The sequence below is a fragment of the Erithacus rubecula genome (genome assembly GCF_903797595.1).
Source record: "Erithacus rubecula genome assembly, contig: scaffold_200_arrow_ctg1, whole genome shotgun sequence".
NCBI classification, from domain to species: Eukaryota; Metazoa; Chordata; class Aves; order Passeriformes; family Muscicapidae; genus Erithacus; species Erithacus rubecula.
In genome coordinates this window covers 59784-77488 of record NW_027636113.1, presented here as the reverse complement: position 1 = coordinate 77488, position 17705 = coordinate 59784, and the positions used below count along the sequence as shown (strand labels likewise).

General features: G+C 42.9%; 1 long non-coding RNA gene across 1 annotated transcript; it reads right to left on the bottom strand.

Annotated features, from left to right (window-relative positions):
* Nucleotides 1-15591: 15591 nt before the first annotated feature.
* Nucleotides 15592-16663, bottom strand: LOC306815718. Its single transcript, XR_013777449.1, has 3 exons — nt 16567-16663; nt 16028-16073; nt 15592-15652 (listed from the first exon to the last, which is right to left on the bottom strand). It is a non-coding gene; the product is annotated as an uncharacterized lncRNA (long non-coding RNA).
* Nucleotides 16664-17705: the final 1042 nt, after the last annotated feature.

Below are 17705 nucleotides of genomic sequence, written 5' to 3'. Positions count from 1 at the left end.
GGTTATATTCATTTATATACAATTGTTTCTCTTAAAAATTGCAGCTGAATTTAATCTTGTTGTTTGGTTAATTGGACAAATAGAACATCATTCACAATTTGATGACAAAACCTGGGAACTCAGTCCAAAAGAAGAGTAGCTAGTTTTGGGAAAGAGCCCCCCACCAGTTGTTAAGGTGGTCCCAAGACTAGACCAGGCTCTCTCGGAGAAGGAGTTCCAAATTAAATTGAAGCATAAGCAAAAGAAGCTAGCAATAGGATGCACGCTAAAAGAAGGCTCCTGGATGAGTGCCAGCAAAAGGTAAAGTGCCCGTAAAATGTCTTGTGCACAAAAACCGTGGGAAAACAGACTGTGTAAGTACCACGGGGTTGGGTAAAGCAGGGGCAACTGTGTGCTTGTGTGTGTGAGGGAGGAATATTTGAGACGGTTGGATAGCCGAAGCCAGTGGGGGCCTCCCAGTACCCTGTTTTCAGTTCTCCGTGAGGAGGCTGGCCAGGAAAAAAGGGAAGCAAAAGGGAAGAACAAGTGAAGACCCCGGGAGGGACTGGGAGGGAAGGTCCCAGCCCAGAACTCACAGAAAGAGTCTTTAAGGAGAACAGAGGTGGCTGACACTCGAAGAGACGACTTAGAAGGGAAGTGACTAAGTTCAGTTAAATTATCTTTTGGAAGGAAAACAGATGGAAAATTGTATGTGATTAAAAGGTTTGAAGAAAGTGGCCAGAAAAGTTAGGGAAAATAGATTGAGAAGGGAAATTAGAGAATTAGGAGGGAGACTACTTAGTTGGCAAAAGATAAAATATTGTAAGTATTTTATGTGCAAATATTGAGTGAGAAAGTTGAACCACTAAACAAGTGAGGGAGAGCATGGGACACTAAGATATATGGGATTTCTTAGTCTTTTGACACCAGAGATGGGTCAGAGGAAGAGTAAGACCTCTGATCAAAGGGTTGTGAATTATGAGAAAAATTCAAAAGAACTCGGTATGCCTGGGAACCAAGAGGGGGGTTCCTAGAAGGGGAGCAGTATTCCTTAGGACAGTCCACTGGGGATTATGTTACAATACTTGGGTACAAGGGAATCCCAAAGAGGAAAAAGCAAGCAGAAAATGATCCATTATTGTATGTTGGAATAGACAAAGGAGAAAAAATCTGTGCAGACAATTTATATTGGCCAGAGTTTAAATCATTTGAAGATTAGATTTGTCAAGCTTTAAATCCATTTGTGAATTCAAAAGAACCTCCTAACCAGGAGAAAAGTAAATATGCAGCCCTGTGGGGTCACCTGGGGAAGGGGTGTAATTGCAGCCTATTTTAAGAATCTTGTTTACAATGGAAGAGAGAGAAATGATTAAGCAGTCAGAAATAGAGGCTTGGAATGGAGATAAGCAGGGGCCAGAACAGGGAGATCAGAAATGGCCTCTGGGAGATCCAAACTGGAATAATCAGGAGCTGGAACACGGGCAGAACAGGAAGGATTTCAGGTGGATGATCATCCAAGGAATTCAGGTGCCTAGCGGACAAAACATAGGGAAAGCTCTGAGTGAGCACCAAGAGAAGGACGAGTTCCAGACAGAATGGCTAGAGAGACTAAGAAAGGATTTGCAATTATACTCAGGCATAGACCCTGATACAGCAGCAGGGCACGTCCTTTTGAAAACACAATTCATAGTTAAGTCTTGAGGGTATATCAGCAAGAAGCTCTAAAAACTGGAAGATTGGCAGGATAGGGGGCTTCAGGAGTTGTTATGGGAAGCGCAAAAAGTGTATGTAAGAAGAGATAAGGATAAACAAAAACAAGAGCCAGGATTCTAGTAGCAACAGTCAAGGAAACACAAGTAACCACAAACACAGAGAACTTATCAGGTGTCTTGGGTTGCAGAAATACAAAACTCTACATTCTATCACCATGTGTTGAAGCTGGGTAGGGTAGTGACCCTTATCTCTGTGGCACATACTATCTGCTAATGGGCCGTCTTTAAGACTAGGTGGGGCAATCATCTTTATCTTTTCCACCACCCATCCTCCCTCCAGGAAGATATCATCTGCTGCTGGCCCATTAAGTCCCACTGTATGACTGATAAAATTACATCATCCCATTGGAAGATGCTCCAGCCAAGGGGAGGAGCCAAACCTTTCCTACCCTGATAAAAACTGAGATTTTGAACAACAAGGTACCTTCTTTCCACTGGATTCCAGTGGAAAGCCAGACCTTTCCACATCATCTCTGGACTTTCAGAGGAAAACTGCACTTTTTCTACAGGACCACTGCTTCAGCTGAACCACATCTGTCACTCCAGGAGGACTGCAGCCACCTTTTAATTGGACTGCTGCCAACACTCTGACTGATGGGGTGTCAGGTTGTATTTTGACTCTGTCAGTGTTTTGGGATTGTTCTTTGTAATACTGTATTTCTATTTTAATTTTCCTAGCAAAGAACTTTTATTCCTAATTCCCATATCTTTGCTTGAGAGCCCCTTAATTTCAAAATTACAGTAATTTAGAGGGGGGGGGTTTACCTTCTCCATTTCAAAGAGAAGCTTCTGCCTTTCTTGGCAGACGCCTGTCCTCCAAACCAGGATACAATGGACCCTTGGTTCCATGAGCTTCCCGAGCGTCACCATGGTCTCCTGGGATCTGCATTGTCACAATGGACAACTGGTTCCATGGGACCCTGCTGTGTCACAATAAACCCTTAGTGCCCTGAGGTTCTGGAGTGTCACAATGATCTCCCTGGTTCCACGAAGCCTTGGAGTGTCACAATGGCCCCTTGGTTCCCTGAGTTTCCATAGTGTCACAACGGTCTTCTTGTTTCTGCAGTGTCATAATGGACCACCAGTTCAATAAGGTTCCTATGTCACTGGTCACTGGTCACTCCTTGGTTCCATGTGGCCCTGCTGTGTCACCACAGCCCCTTGGTTCTAGGAGTTTCTGTGCTGTCAGTAATGATTCCTTTGTTCCAATGAGGCGCTGCAATGTCACACTGGACCATGGGTTCCATGAAGTTCTCCAGTATCACAGTGGCCCCTTGGATCCATGAGGTCTCATAGTATCACCACGGTCTCCTTGGATCTGCATTATCACAATGGACCATTGGTTCCCTGTGGCATTGCTGTGTCACAATGATCTCCTTGATTCTCTAATTCCCCTCAGTGTCACAATGGAACCTTGTTTCTGTGAGGCTGCAAACTGTCACAATTGTCTCCTTTCCATGGAGACAGTTAGTTCCATGAGGATACAAAAGCTTTGCATAGACACTGAGCAACAACTTCTTAACACACCTGGGGAAAACTGTCTGCATTCAAGAGAGGGGTTCAAGGTGACAATGGCACCATCAATTTCCATCTGCAACAGAGATCCAGGGAAAGGATGGGGACAGAGAATTCAGTTGGAAGACTCAGAGAATTCTGCTTACAGAGATAATTTCTGGTTATACTGTAGCTTGTAGAAAGGTGACATCATTCCAGGCAGCCTGTATTGAGCATTTGGCTCCTGAGTAGAGTTTGTTGTTTAGGCTTTTCCCTGGCTGGCTGCACACGCCCATCTCGCTGTCCCCCAGCATTTCTCAGCCCAGCATTGCTGTGCCCTCCCTGGTGTCCCTGCACCCAGCGCTGCCGGCTCCTGGCACACGGAGCCATGGCATGGCCCAGCCTCAGCTGGGACACCTGGGCCACCAACATTCTGCCCTGGCAGGGACTGTGCTGCCTCCTCATCTCCAGGCTGAACCTTCCAGGATGTACTTTGGGGAGGTTTCCTTCTCTTCCCACACCCCAGGAAAGCTCTGTGTCCTGCTATTCACAAAGAGAGAAGGGCTGGTGGGAGATGTGGTGGTCAGAATCTGTTTGGGGTACAGTGACCATAAAATTCTGGGTTTTTCCATATTCTGTGGAAGAAAGAGAGGCATCAACAAAACTTCTACATTGGACTTAGAGTGCATGGCCTTTGGCCTATTCAGGATGCAGATTTGGGCATAACTGAATCAGATACTGCTTTTGTGTAAGAGTCAGTTCAAAGTTTTCTCTGATCTGCCTCAAGACCATCATCGGAGACTGAGACCCCAGGATGCCACCCCTCCCTCTGGACCTGTGTGGGAGCGCAGGGCATAACCCTGGCCTCCTTGGGGGTCTCAAAACCCCCCTGTCAAGGGTCTCAAAGACCTCTGAGTGAGACCCTGGTGTCACAGGTGCGGAATTCTAACTCCTGGGGAAAGCTGTCAGCACAAAGGGAATGGAAACAAGCTACCAAAATTAGTAAAGTGTAGATTAGACGTTCAGAACGTAGATAAATAGATTTTTTGGAATATTTATGATAAGGGACACGTGGCCAAGATGGAGAATTTGGGGGGTGGACACCTTTTCCTCCTTCTTCTCTATGTCATCCGTGTTGGGTGATATGTTGACACTCTTGGATTGGACGGGGTCAGGGCTGGACCATTTAATAAAATTGTATTGTATTGGGAAATTGTTGTGAACATGTAACACGTAGTACAAACTATGTAAGATAAGCCCTGCCTTCACCAGGCAGATTCCACCATGGATGCCAGGCTGAGCAGACTGCTGCTGGCCAGGCAAAAAGTCCCTGAGATATGAAACAATAAAGAATCCCTAGAAAAAGAGAAAACTGTCTCCAACAATCTTTTTTCGGCTGCTTCAGAGAAAACCAGGGTTTGAACCACTTCATTTCCCTCTGGGGTGATCTTGGGGCAAAGGAGAAACCCCAGACTGGGGCATCTGGCATCCCCCTGGCTGGGCAGTGACATGTGGCATCCCCCTGGCTGGGCAGTGACATTTGTCGTCTCTGGATGCGCCGCAGCCCACAAAGGTGGGTGTGGACCTCCAGAAGGGCAAGCTCAAGAAGACGCACAGAGATGGAGGAGACCCCCCAGGCAGAGACATTTGGCACGAACCCTGGTGGATCCTTGTAGCCTGCAAAGGCAGGTACAGATCCCCAGAAGACCAATCTTCAGAAGAGGCACGCTGTTGAAGAGGATTGCGGAGGAGATTTCTGGCCCTCTGCCAAGAAAAGCCAAGTTCCTGACGCAAATCAGAGAGGAGGTGTCCCGGGAAGCCTCGCTCTTGTGCACTGCTGGTCGGTATCAGGAACGTCCGAATCGATTTTGGATGAAATGATTTTGGGTAAGATGGTTCAGAATCAGACATATCATAGGATTCCCACCTAGCCATGAGCAGGGGGAGGGAGGTTTATGGCTGCCTTGCTATCAGCAGGCAGAGAAAGCAATTAAAGTCCCTCAGAGACTGGGGGAAGAGACACATCATAGGATTTTCACCTAGCCATGAGCTGCAGGAGGGAAGTTTATGACTGCCTTTCTAGCAGCAGGTGGTTCAGCAAAGGCCTTGCCAGCAGCAAGGTCAGGGAAAAATTAAGTTAGAAGTATTTCCAAGCGAGTTACACAATGTAGATTTTTGCTATTTCACCCCTTCAGAAACCCTGACCCCAGAAGGCTGGAGAGCGCTACAGGTGACTCCCCAGGCCGTGGGGGACAGAGGGGAGGGGGACGGGACCACAAAAAATGCGGACTCGGTGCATTAAGCCGCAGGGATGTCCAGGGAAGGGCAACCTGCGGGGACTGGGACGCAGAAGGACAGGACCATGCGGGCGGCTCTCAGCCGAAAGGGGTAGGGAGCGGCAGCCTTCACACTGACCGGGACAAAAACAGGGAAAAAGCGCAGGTTCAGTGCGTTCTGCTGCAGGGGTGTCCAGGGAGAGACAACCTGCGGCAATGGCCGGGACGCAGAAAAGCGAGAAGTGCGAAAAGACACAGACAGACCTGTCTCCAGCTGTCAGAAATGCTGGGGGAGGAGATGAATGCCCTGTTTCAGGGAAACCTGAGATATCTACATTAGAACTGGCAGATTCTAATGGGGAGAGAAAATTTATGCTTTGAAAACTTAAAGGAGAAAAAATTAACAACTTTTAAGCAATTGCAGGCAGCTGCCCGGACAGAGCCGGACAGAGAAAACCCAGGCACAGCAGCGTGAGGTCACAGCCCAGGGCTCACCGAAGGGAGGCGGGAGGCAAAGCCACCCTGCTGCCAGAGGCTCGGCAGCACCCCTGCTGCTCCCCCTGTGCCTGCACAGACCCAGTGCTGCAGACGGGAGGGGAATGGGGCATGGAGAGATGCCAAGAACTGCTTCTTATCTATACTGTGGAGAAAAAACAGAACAAGGGAACAGGATAACAGACTCAGTTTTATTTTCAGTTCTTGTATGTTAAACTAAAGGTGTTTGTTTTGAATTTTTGTTAAAAAAAAAAAAAAAAAAAAAAGATGCTGAAATTTTAAGAATGGTGAAGGTATTTTAATAGTATTAGGTATTTTAATAATTGAAGGTATAATAAGGTACTTTGTATTTTATTTGAATATATATCATCTATATTTAGTGATTTGTTATTGCTCAGATATAAGTGGACATTTATCTAAATGTCAACATTGAGTTTTAATTTTTCTATAGTTAATTGTTTTAGAGAAGCCAGTTTATAAGTATTTGCGATACTGTCAGTATAAATCAGTAGATTTTGAGTTGGATTTTAAAATTTAAATTTAGTTTCTGTATTTAATGTTAAAAACACTGTAATAAGATTGTATGAATTTTATATCACAGAACGATTTTGTTTTCTGTTTCATTGTTTAATCTGAAATCTTTCAAACTTTTAAGTAAGTTTTGGAAAGCCTCCAGACGTGTCCTTGAATCAAATGTATGAAGATAATCAGTTAAGTTGTGAACTTAATGTTTCTTTGTTTTCTTTTTATTAATTCTCTCTTTTATTTTGGCAGGTCTTTTGTGACCTGGCACTGTGCTATCTGATGGTTTTGAATATTTTGCAGAATTCCAGAAAATTATTTGAGCTTCATTCTCAGAAAAAATTCCTAGTGTTATGGTTTTCGTGAGTTGCTATCACGGAAGCACTGCAGTGTCATGCCATGTTCAAAGTATCTTACCCTAAAGATGAATTTTAGAGAAAATGAGTTGCTAGAGGAATTTGATTTCTTTTTGAAATGTTTAATTGTAGCTTTGTTGTTAAGTGTTGTCGTTTTTTTCTTTAATAAGATGATGTCAGGAGTTATCTTCCAATTAGAGTTTAGGCTTTGGCCAAGCCTTGATTCTAACTGAAAAAGAAATTGTGTAAATCCAGGTGTTTTCTGCATCAAAATAATATTCCAGTCGTTTGGATTGGCAATTTGACTTATCAATATAACAGCTGAAGCTGACTTTGAAGTGAATTTGGTGCTCATTTTCCGGAGATGACCATCTAATTCCTCATTGAATCAAGGTTTGTCAGCTGTCTGCAGACCCTGAGGTGATGACAAAGTTTTTTTAAAATTGATGATGATCTAATCTTGTAAATGTATGTCTGTTGTTTAAAGTATTGTTAATTATTGTATTGTGTTTACTTGCAGAAGATTGTAAACTTTGGGTTTGTTTTTTTGTTGAAATAGTTGAAATAATAGTAGAAGGGAAAATTCTCCAGTTTTGATCAAAAATTTAGAGACAGGGAAAGTTGGAAAGCTTTCAAAGTAAGCATTTGAGGGAAGGGTTCTGCTTATGTCTCCACAGAGAGAGGATGGAAATGGAAGGCAGTGAAATACATGAGACAATGTCTGGACAAAATGCAAGCAGAAGCCAATCCTGGAAGAGAAGGAAGCAGCTCGCAAGGCAGTTCTTCAAGTTTCACCAGCAGGGACGCATGATATTATTTACACAGAAATCTAACAAGGACCAACTGAATCTTTTTCCTCATTTGTTGACAAACTTACACAAGCTATTGATAGACAAATTACAGAAGAAACAGCCAGACCATATCTGCTGAAGACCCTTGCATTTGCCAATGCAAATCCAGAATGCAAAAGAGTCATCAGTGCTTTGCCAGGTGAGCCATCCTTGACGGAGATGGTTGAAGCCTGCAGCAAGATTGGAACACCACAACATACAGCTTCAGTTGTCAAGGAGCAAATGACAGAAGTTCTTCAAGAACAACATGAAAAGATTTTTGCATATTTCAAGAAAAAAAAGAATCCATCTGAAATACAATGCTACAACTGTGGGGGTTTTGGACATTTTAGGAAAAATTGTCCTCAATCCACAAAGACTTCCAAGCTACCAGAACTTTGCCCTAGATGTCGCAGAAGAACACATCTGGCAAGTGAATGTTGTTCTCTGATGGATGTGGACGGAAAACCATTGCCACTGCCAAAAAACACAAAGAAAAGTGCAGGATCACCTTGTGCTACTACAGAAATGATGGCGGTGCAACAAGGAACAGCAACAACACCAGCACAGACAATACAGTTGTTGGGGAATGTCAATCTGACTCCCTTAGCAGGGCGTTAGGGGACATCCCCTGGGACAGGGATTTGCTGCCACCAGGAATGCAGTACATCCTGTCAGCTTCAAAAGTGGTTTGTTTTTTTGAATGAAGAATCTGCATCTATACCTACAGGATTCAAAGCACTGTGCAGAAAGAGACAAGATTTTTTGATAATAGGCAGAGAGCAGTGCAGCATTTTTGGACTGACAATATATCCTACTGTTGTTTCAGCAGACTGCTTCGAAGAGCTGACAATTTTAGCAAGGGCTCTTCGACCCCCATTGACAATTCCACAAAATACTCAGCTGGCAAAAGCGATAGCTCTGCCCATCACATCTATTGGAGCATCAAGCAATGCTGGCGATGGGCAAAGGGCATCCACACTACAATGACCATGTCGAAGTACACGCATTATGGTTGAAGTACATAACCCGTGAACAGCCAACTATTACTTGGGACTTGATATACCATAACAGGGAAATAACCATCACAGGGATGGTGAACACCGGACGTGACACTCATTTCATATATTTCATATATTTCATATATTTTCTGACCTCAATAATGGAACTTGATTGTACCTTTGGACCAAATCACAGGCATTGGAGGAAGTTCTGTATGCCTCCAAAGCGAAAATTCAATAACATTCACAGGACCTGGACAGAAGACAGCTATTACTCATTCATTTATCATGCAAAAGCCATTCACTGTATGGGGAAGAGATCTCCTTTCACAGTGGAGCATGTACCTGACAAAGGATTTTTTTTAGTGAAAGAACAACTAGAAAAAGGACACATAAAACCGACAAACAGCCCTTGGAATTTTACAGTGTTTGTCATTCAAAAAAAGTCTTCTGGATCGTGGAGATTGCTTCACAACCTCAGAAAATTGAATGAAATAGTGGTGGAGATGGGACCTCTACAGCAAGGACTTCCATCACTCACGATGATTCCCAGAGACTGGCCTCTTATTATTATTGACCTCAAAGACTGCTTTTTCAGTATTCCACTTCATGAAGACAATGCTCACCAGATGACATTTTCTGTTCCATGTTTGAACAGAGAGGAGCCGATGAAGAGGTATCATTGGGCTGTTTTACCCCAAGGCCTCAAGAACTCGCCAATGATTTGTCAATGGTATGTGGCACAAACTTTGGCTCCAGCAAGACACAAATATCCCAAAACAAGAATCGTACACCAAATGGATGATTTGCTCATTGCTCCGTCAACAAACCGAGAACTGCAAGAAGTCCATGCTTGTGTGATCGAAGAAATACAAAAAGCAGGACTCGAAGTCAGCACTTCAAAGATTCAAGAAATGGCACCCTGGAAATACCTCGGATGGAAAATCACCGAACAGACAATCAAACCTCAAAAATTAGAGATCAGCTCAAAAGTCAACAATCTCCAAGACCTGCAGCAACTCCTTGGAGAGATCAACTGGATGAGATTGATTTTGGGAATCACAAATGAAGATCTTTCATCGTTGTTCGATCTTCTGAAAGGAGACGACAACATCAAATCCCCCAGGACACTTATGCCAGAAGCATAAGCAAGCTTGCAAAAAGTTGCAGAAATTATACAAGACAGACAAGCACACCGATATGTGGATTCTTTACCATTCCATTTAGCAGTGTTGGGAGAAGAAACACAGCTATATGGTTTGATTTTTCAGTGGGACAAACACAAAAAAGACTCTATTTTAATTATAGAATGGGTTTTCCTATCTTACAGATCTTCAAGGACAATTCTTACAGATTTAGAAATGACAGCACAAGTGATAATAAAGGAAGAACAAGGTTGATGACAATGACGGGCGGGGACTTTTCAATGAACAATGCAGCAAGGACCACAGATTTCTACAATACCAATGAATCAAAAAATGAATGAGGCAGCAGCTTGGCCTCAATCTCAACAAGTAACACCTTTGAGCAGACAAATTCCTATAGAGACACACAGACCTGCAACAGCAGCTCAAGATACTTTAGTTGATTGGGCAAATATTAGAATGAACTTGACAAGAAGCAGAGAATGTCCTGCAATTGGGACTGGTGAAATAGCCATGCCAGTGAATTATGACCCACAAGGACAAAACCCAAGATGGCAAAAATTAAATCATGATTTAGTTAAAAATTTTATTAAGGCAATTAGAGATTATGGATTGGGATCTTCATATTTTAAACAGTTTTTAAAAGGTATTTTCAATGAATATGACTTGACTCCATATGACATGAAATCTCTTGTGTCATTGATACTTACTGACACACAAGGACTTATGTGGGAGAGCAGATGGAGAAGAGCTTTGGAGGAGCTGCGAAAAAATACCAAGGTGGTGCTCATGCTAACCTCACCATGGCAGAATTAGCAGGAGACCCTTCTTACAATGATCCAGTACAACAAGCCCTCAGGATTCCAAGGGGAGTGTTGGCAGACATCAAGGAAAAAGGATGGGAACTTCTCTTCAAACAAGATATAAAAGACTTAAGGACTGACAGTGAAACATGTTTGTTTATATGCTGTTGTATCTTATCTTTTGTCAACTGTTAGGTAACAAAGAGGATTTACCAGTGATGCAGCCAAGCGAGAATGTTTGGGAAAATTTAGTATGGAAGTGGGGTTGGACACAATTTGTTTGAGGCATTCCAGGCAAAAAAGTCATTTTCAACATGTCTGGTGGGATTGCCAGTGAAAGAATGGCCCATTCCAGAGGGCATCCCTTCATGGGTGATATGAGTTGTGACAACTCCTGTGGACGGATGGCATGTGTGGGTTCAATTTCTCCCTGTGGCTGTTTTCAAACCAAAAGAATTAGAAATTTTTGGATCGACAATGGATTTTTTAATTGTATTTGATGTTTTAGGAGTGACAAAGAACCAAACAATGGATGTTACTCCGAATTAGAATGTATATAGCAATTATATTGTAGTCTCAAACAAACCATCCTTCCGAATTCTAGCGCAGTTATCATGCCTGAATGGTCTGTTTGACCTTTGTGATTTTTGATCTTTGCAAAAAGAAAGTTTGAAAGCTACCAAAATTAGTGAAGTGTAAATTAGATTGTTAGAACATAGATAAATAGACTTTTGGGAATGTTTATTATAAGGGACACGTGGCCAAGATGGAGAATTTGGGGGGTGGACACCTTTTCCTCCTTCTTCTCCATGTCATCCATGTTGGGTGACATGTTGGCACTCTTGGATTGGATGGGGTCAGGGCTGGACCATTTAATAAAATTGTATTTTATTAGCAAAATTTTGTAAACATGTAATACGTAATACAAACTATGTAAGATAAGCCCTGCCTTCACCAGGCAGATTCCACCATGGATGCCAGGCTGAGCAGACTGCTGCTGGCCAGGCAAAATGTCCCTGAGATATGAAACAATAAACAATCCTTGGAACAAGAGAAAACCATCTCCAGCAATCTGTCTTTGGCTGCTTCAGAGAAAACCAGGGCTTGAACCACCTTCATGTTCCTCTGGGGTGATCTTGGGGCAAAGGAGAAACCCCAGACTGGGAAATTTCTGGGTCAGAAATTTTGGGAATTTTGGAATTTTTGGGATTTCTGGGGCAGGAATTTTAAGAATTTTGGAATTTTTGGGATTTCTGGGTCAGGAATTTTAAGAATTTTGGAATTTTGGGGATTTCTGGGTCAGGAATTTTAAGAATTTTGGAATTTTGGGGATTTCTGGGTCAGGAATTTTGGGAATTTTGGAATTTTTGGGATCTCCGGGTCAGGAATTTTGGGATCTTTGGGGCAGCCCCACCTCCACCTTGCTGGGTAGCTCCGGGGGTGGCTCCTGGGGCCGAGGCTGGGGGAGGGGCCGGAAGCTGCGACCCCAAAACTGGAGCAGCTGAGAGGGGAGGGAAGCTGGGGGAGAGAGAAACAAAGAACAGGGTCAGGAAATGGATCTGAGGGGCAGGGAATCTGTGGGGCAGGAATGGGGTCAGAATCTATGGGGCAGGGAATGTATGGGGTAGGAAAATCTGTGGGGCAGGGAATGTGTGGGGCAGGGAATGGGATCCATGTATGGAACAGGGAAATCTCTGGGGCAGAAATGAGATCAGTCTATGGGGCAGGGAATGTGTGGGGCAGGAAATCTGTGGGGCAGGGAATGGGATCAATCTGTGGGGCAGGGAATGGGGTCAGATGGGGTGGGGCAGGGAATTCTATGGGGCAGGAATGTGTGGAGTAGGAAATGTGTAGGGTAAAAATGAGGTCAGAAAAATCTATGGGGTAGGAATGGGGTCAGAACCTGTGGGGCAGAGAATCTATGGGGCAGGAATGGGATTAATCTGGGGCAGGGAATCTATGGGGCAGGAATGGGATCAATCTGTGGGTCACAGAAATGTGTGGGGCAGGGAATGTGTAGGCCAGGAATGGGGTCAATCTATGGGGCAGGGAATGTGTGGTGCAGGGAATGGGGTCAGAGTGGGTGGGGCAGGGAATCTATGGGGTAGGAATGGGGTCAATCTGTGGGGCAGGGAATCTATGGGGCAGGAATGGGGTCAATCTATGGGGCAGGAATGGGGTCAATCTATGGGGCAGGCAATGTGTGGGACAGGAATGGGATCAATGGGGAAGGATCAGGATCCATGGGTCAGATTTGGGATCTGTGGGGCAGGTTTGGGATCTATGGGACGGATTTTGGGATCTATGGGATGGATTTTGGGATCTATGGGATGGATTTGGGGTTTATGGGATGGATTTTGGGATCTATGGGAAGGATTTTGGGGTCTATGGGGTAGATTTGGGGTTTATGGGGTGGATTTTGGGGATTATGGGATGGATTTGGGGTCTCAGGGTGGCAGGCTGTGCCCAGCAGGTCACTTGGGGGGCACCGGGATCTGTGGGGCAGCTCCACCGACCCCTGGAGGTCACTCGGAGGTCACTCGGGGGTCAGAGGTCACTCAGGGGTCACTCGGGGGTCACTCGGGGGTCAGAGGTCACTCACCCTTTCCCTGCAGTCCCTCTGAGGCTCCTCCAGCCCCTCCCGAATTTCTTGGGCTGGGATTTGGGTCTGGGGGTCCCAGTGCGGGGGGGAGGGGCCAGCGCTGCCAGGGAGGGGGCAGGGCCAGGGCAGGGGGCGGGGCCAGCACCGGCGGGGGGAGGGGCAGAGGCGGGAGGGGCGGAGCCTCGGGGGGGTGGGGCCTGCAGGAGGAAGAGGAGCAGAACAAATTCCTAATTTACAAATTTTTCCCAAATTTTCCCCCAATTTTCTCAATTTTTTCCCAAATTTTTCCCAAATTTTCTGTAATTTTTTTCAATTTTTTCCCAATTTTATATTGTTCTCGAATTTCCCAATTTTATCCAAATCTTATCCCAATTTCCCCCCTATTCCTTTCCTAATTTTCCCCTCAAATTTCCCCTTTTTTTCCCCAATTCTTTTTCAATTTTCCCCCAAAATTTCCTCCAATTTCTTCCCCAATTTTTCCCCAATTTCCCTCCAAATTCCCCCAATTTATTTCCCAATTTTCCCAAATTTTTCCCAATTCTTCCCCAAATTTTTCCCAATTTTTTCAAAATTTTCTCCATTCTCTTTCTCCATTTTTCCCCTGAAATTTTTCTCATTTCTTCCCCAAATTTTCCCATTTTCCCCGAAATTTTCACCAAATTTCCTCCAATTTCTTTCCCAATTTTCCCAAAATTTTACCCAATTCTTTCTCAAATTCTCTCATTTTTCCCATTTTCTTTCCCAATTTTTTCCCAATTTTCCCAAAATTTCCAATCCTTGCCCCATTTTTCACTCAAAATTCCCAAATTTTCCCCAAAATTCCCCCAATTTTTGACCCAATTCTCCTCCCAAACTTCCCAAATTTCTCAAAATTTCCATTTTTTTAACCAAATCCCCCCAAATTTCTCACATGGGGGGAGGGGCAGCTCCAGCTCTGGTGCTTCTACTGGGGGGAGGGGAGACAAAACTGACCAAAAATTACCCAAAAAACCCCCAAAAATAACCCCAAAAAACCCAAAATTTCCCCCCTCCTAAAAAAAAAAATCCCAAAATATCTCAAAAATGACCCAAAATTACAAAAAAAACCCCTAATGAATAAAAATAAATTTAAAATGACACAAAATTAACCAAAAAAACCCCAAAAATGGCCCAAAATCTCCCAATAATGACCCAAAATTGTCTAAAAATAACAAAAAAAAATTCCCCAGAAAATACCCAGAAAAAATTACAAATTACTCAAAAATGACCCAAAATTACCAAAAAAAACCCCAAATAGATAAAAATAAATTTAAAATGACATAAAATTACCTAAAAAAACTCCCTAAAATGACCCAAAATTACAAAAAAACCCCAAATTAATAAAAATAAATTTAAAATGACACAAAATTAAACAAAAAAACCCGAAAAATGGCTCAAAATTGTCTAAAAATAACAAAAAATTACCCAGAAAAAATCAAAATTATCCAAAATTACTCAAAATGACCAAAAAATGACCAAATTTACCTGAAAATGACCAAAAATTGGAAAAAATTACCTTAAAATAACAAAAAATGAACAAAAAAGGGCTCAGAATAAATAAATATGAATCAAAAATTATCCAAAATAACCTTGACCCCTGAGTGACCCCTTGGTGATCTCTGACCTTCAGGCTCCAGCAGCAGCTCGAGCTCCCCTGGGATCCAAAATCAGCCAAAATTCACTCAAAATATCTTAAAAACATCCCATAATAGTCCCAAAAACTCAGCCAAATTAGTCCCAAAATCCCCAAAAATTTCCCAAAAATTTGTTTAAATTTGTCCCCAAAACTCCCTAAAAATTCTCCCAAGAATTCTCCCAAAATCCCCCAAATTTCCCAAAAATTTCTTAAAAATTTTCCCCAAAATTTCCTAAAAATGACCCAAAATTCTCCCAAAATCCCTCAAATTTCCCGAAAAATTCTTAAAAATTGTCCCCAAAATTCCCTAAAAATGACCCAAAATTCTCCAAAAATTCTCCCAAAATCCCTCAAATTTTCCCAAAATTTCCTAAAAATTGTCCCCAAAATTCCCTAAAAATTCTCCCAAAATTCTCCCAAAATACCTCAAATTTTCTAAAAATTTCTTAAAAATTGTCCCCAAAAATGACCCAAAAATCCCCCAAATTTTCCCAAATTTTCTTAAAAATTGTCCCCAAAATTTCCCCAAAATGACCCAAAATTCCTCAAAATTTTCTCAAAAATCCACCAAAATTCCTCCTAAAAAACCCCTAAAAATGTCTCAAAAACCCCCAAAATTTCCCTAAATTTTTGGGGGTTTCTCACCTCGGGCAGGGCCGGGGGGGAGGGGCAGCTCCGGCTCCCGCGGGGTGATGGACTCGGGCATGGCCACCAGGGGGCGCTCTAAGGGATTGGGGGAATTTTGCAAAATTTTGGGAAATTTTAGGAGAATTTGGGGGGAATTTTGGGGCAAAATTGAGGAATTTTTGGTGAAGTTTTGGGGGAATTTTGAGAGAATTTTAGGGGAATTTTGGGGTAAATTTGGGGCATTTTGGGAGAACTTTTGGGGGAATTTTTGGATCATTTTAGGAAATTTTGGGGGATTTTTGGGGAATTTTGGGAGAATTTTTGGGGCAATTTTGGGATAATTTTGGGGCATTTTTGGGGTAAATTTGGGGGATTTTGGGATAATTTTAGGGGAATTTTGTGGTAAATTTTGGGGAACTTTTGGGATTCTGGGAGAAGTTTGGGGGGAATTTTGGGGTTTTTTGGCCCCACCTGGGGGTGCCTCTATTTCCTCAGGGGGTGGCAGCAGCTCCTCGACCTGGAAATGGGGAAAAAAACACAAAAATTGGGAAAAATGGGATAAGAAATGGGACAAACATGGGATAAAATTGGGGGGAAATGGGGAAAAAATGGGAGAAAATTGGGGAGAAAATGAGGAAAAAATGGAAGAAAATTGGGGAAAAAATGGGGAAATAAGGGATAAAATTGGGAAAAAATGGAAAAAAAAATGGGGGAAAAAAATGGGGGAAAAAATGGGGGAAAAAAAATGGGGGAAAAAAAAAGGGGGAAAAATGGGGGAAAAAAATGGGGGGAAAAAATGGGGGAAAAAAATGGGGGAAAAAAATGGGGGAAAAAAATGGGGGAAAAAAATGGGGGAAAAAATAAGGGGGGAAAAATAAGGGGGGAAAAATAAGGGGAAAAAATAAGGGGAAAAAATAAGGGGAAAAATAAGGGGAAAAAATAAGGGGAAAATTGGGAATTTGAGTTCATAAAGGAGAATTTTGGGAAAAAAAGGAAAATTTCTTCCTCACCTGGGGCAGCCCCACCCCCATGATCCCAAAGAAGGGATCAGGAGCTGCCTCCAGCTCCTCCATCAGAGCTCTGGAATCTGGGAGCAGCAGAGCCCTGGAATGAGAAAAATAATGGGAAAAAAATAAAATTAATTTGGGAAAATTGGGGGAAAGTTTGGGGGGAAAAGTGGGGGAAGATTGGAGGATTTTGAAGCAGTTTAGGGGATTTTGAGGGGGGATTTTGGAAAGTTTGGAGTGGATCTTAAAGGGATTTTTGGGGAAAATTTGGAGTATTTTGGGAAATTAATTTTGCTGAATTTTGGGGCATTTTTTGGGGATTTTTGATATTTTTTTGGAATTCCCTTGATCTCCAGCCAGGGGATTTTAAGGGATTTTTGGGTGAATTTTTTGCGATTTTTGGGGGGACATTTTGGGGGGATTTTGTTAAGTTTGGAGTGGATTTTGAAGGGATATTTCGGGAAAATTTGGAGGACTTTGGGAAATTAATTTTGCTGAATTTTGGGGCATTTTTGGGGGTTTTTTGATATTTTTTTGGAATTCCCTTGATCTCCAGCCAGGGGATCTTTAAGGAATTTTTGGGCAATTTTTGGGTGATTTTTGGGTGATTTTTGGGGGGATTTTGGACAGTTTGATGTGGATTTAGGGGGGATTTTGGGGGGAAATTTGGAGGACTTTGGAAAATTAATTTTGCTGAATTTTGGGGGATTTTTAGGGATTTTTTGATATTTTTAAAAATTCCCTTCCATCTCCACCCAGGGGATCTTTAAGGGAATTTGTGTGAATTTTTGGGGATTTTTGGGTGAATATTGGGGGGGATTTTTTTTAGGATTTGGGGTGAATTTGGGGGGATTTTTGGGAGATTTTTGGGGTGAATTTTGTGAATTTTTGGTACATCCTGGGGGGGGGGGGGGGGTGACATCGATGTCCAGCAGGGGGCGCTGCACCCGATTCAGCCTCTCCAAAATCATCGAAACTTCTTCTGCAAAAATGACCCAAAACCGCCCCAAAATCCACCCAAAAATCAACCATGAAACACTAAAATGTCCCAAAAATGTGAAATCCTGGAAAACAATGGCCCAAAAATGTCCAAAAATGCCCCAAATCCACCAAAATTTCCATTCGAGATCCCATTTTTTTTT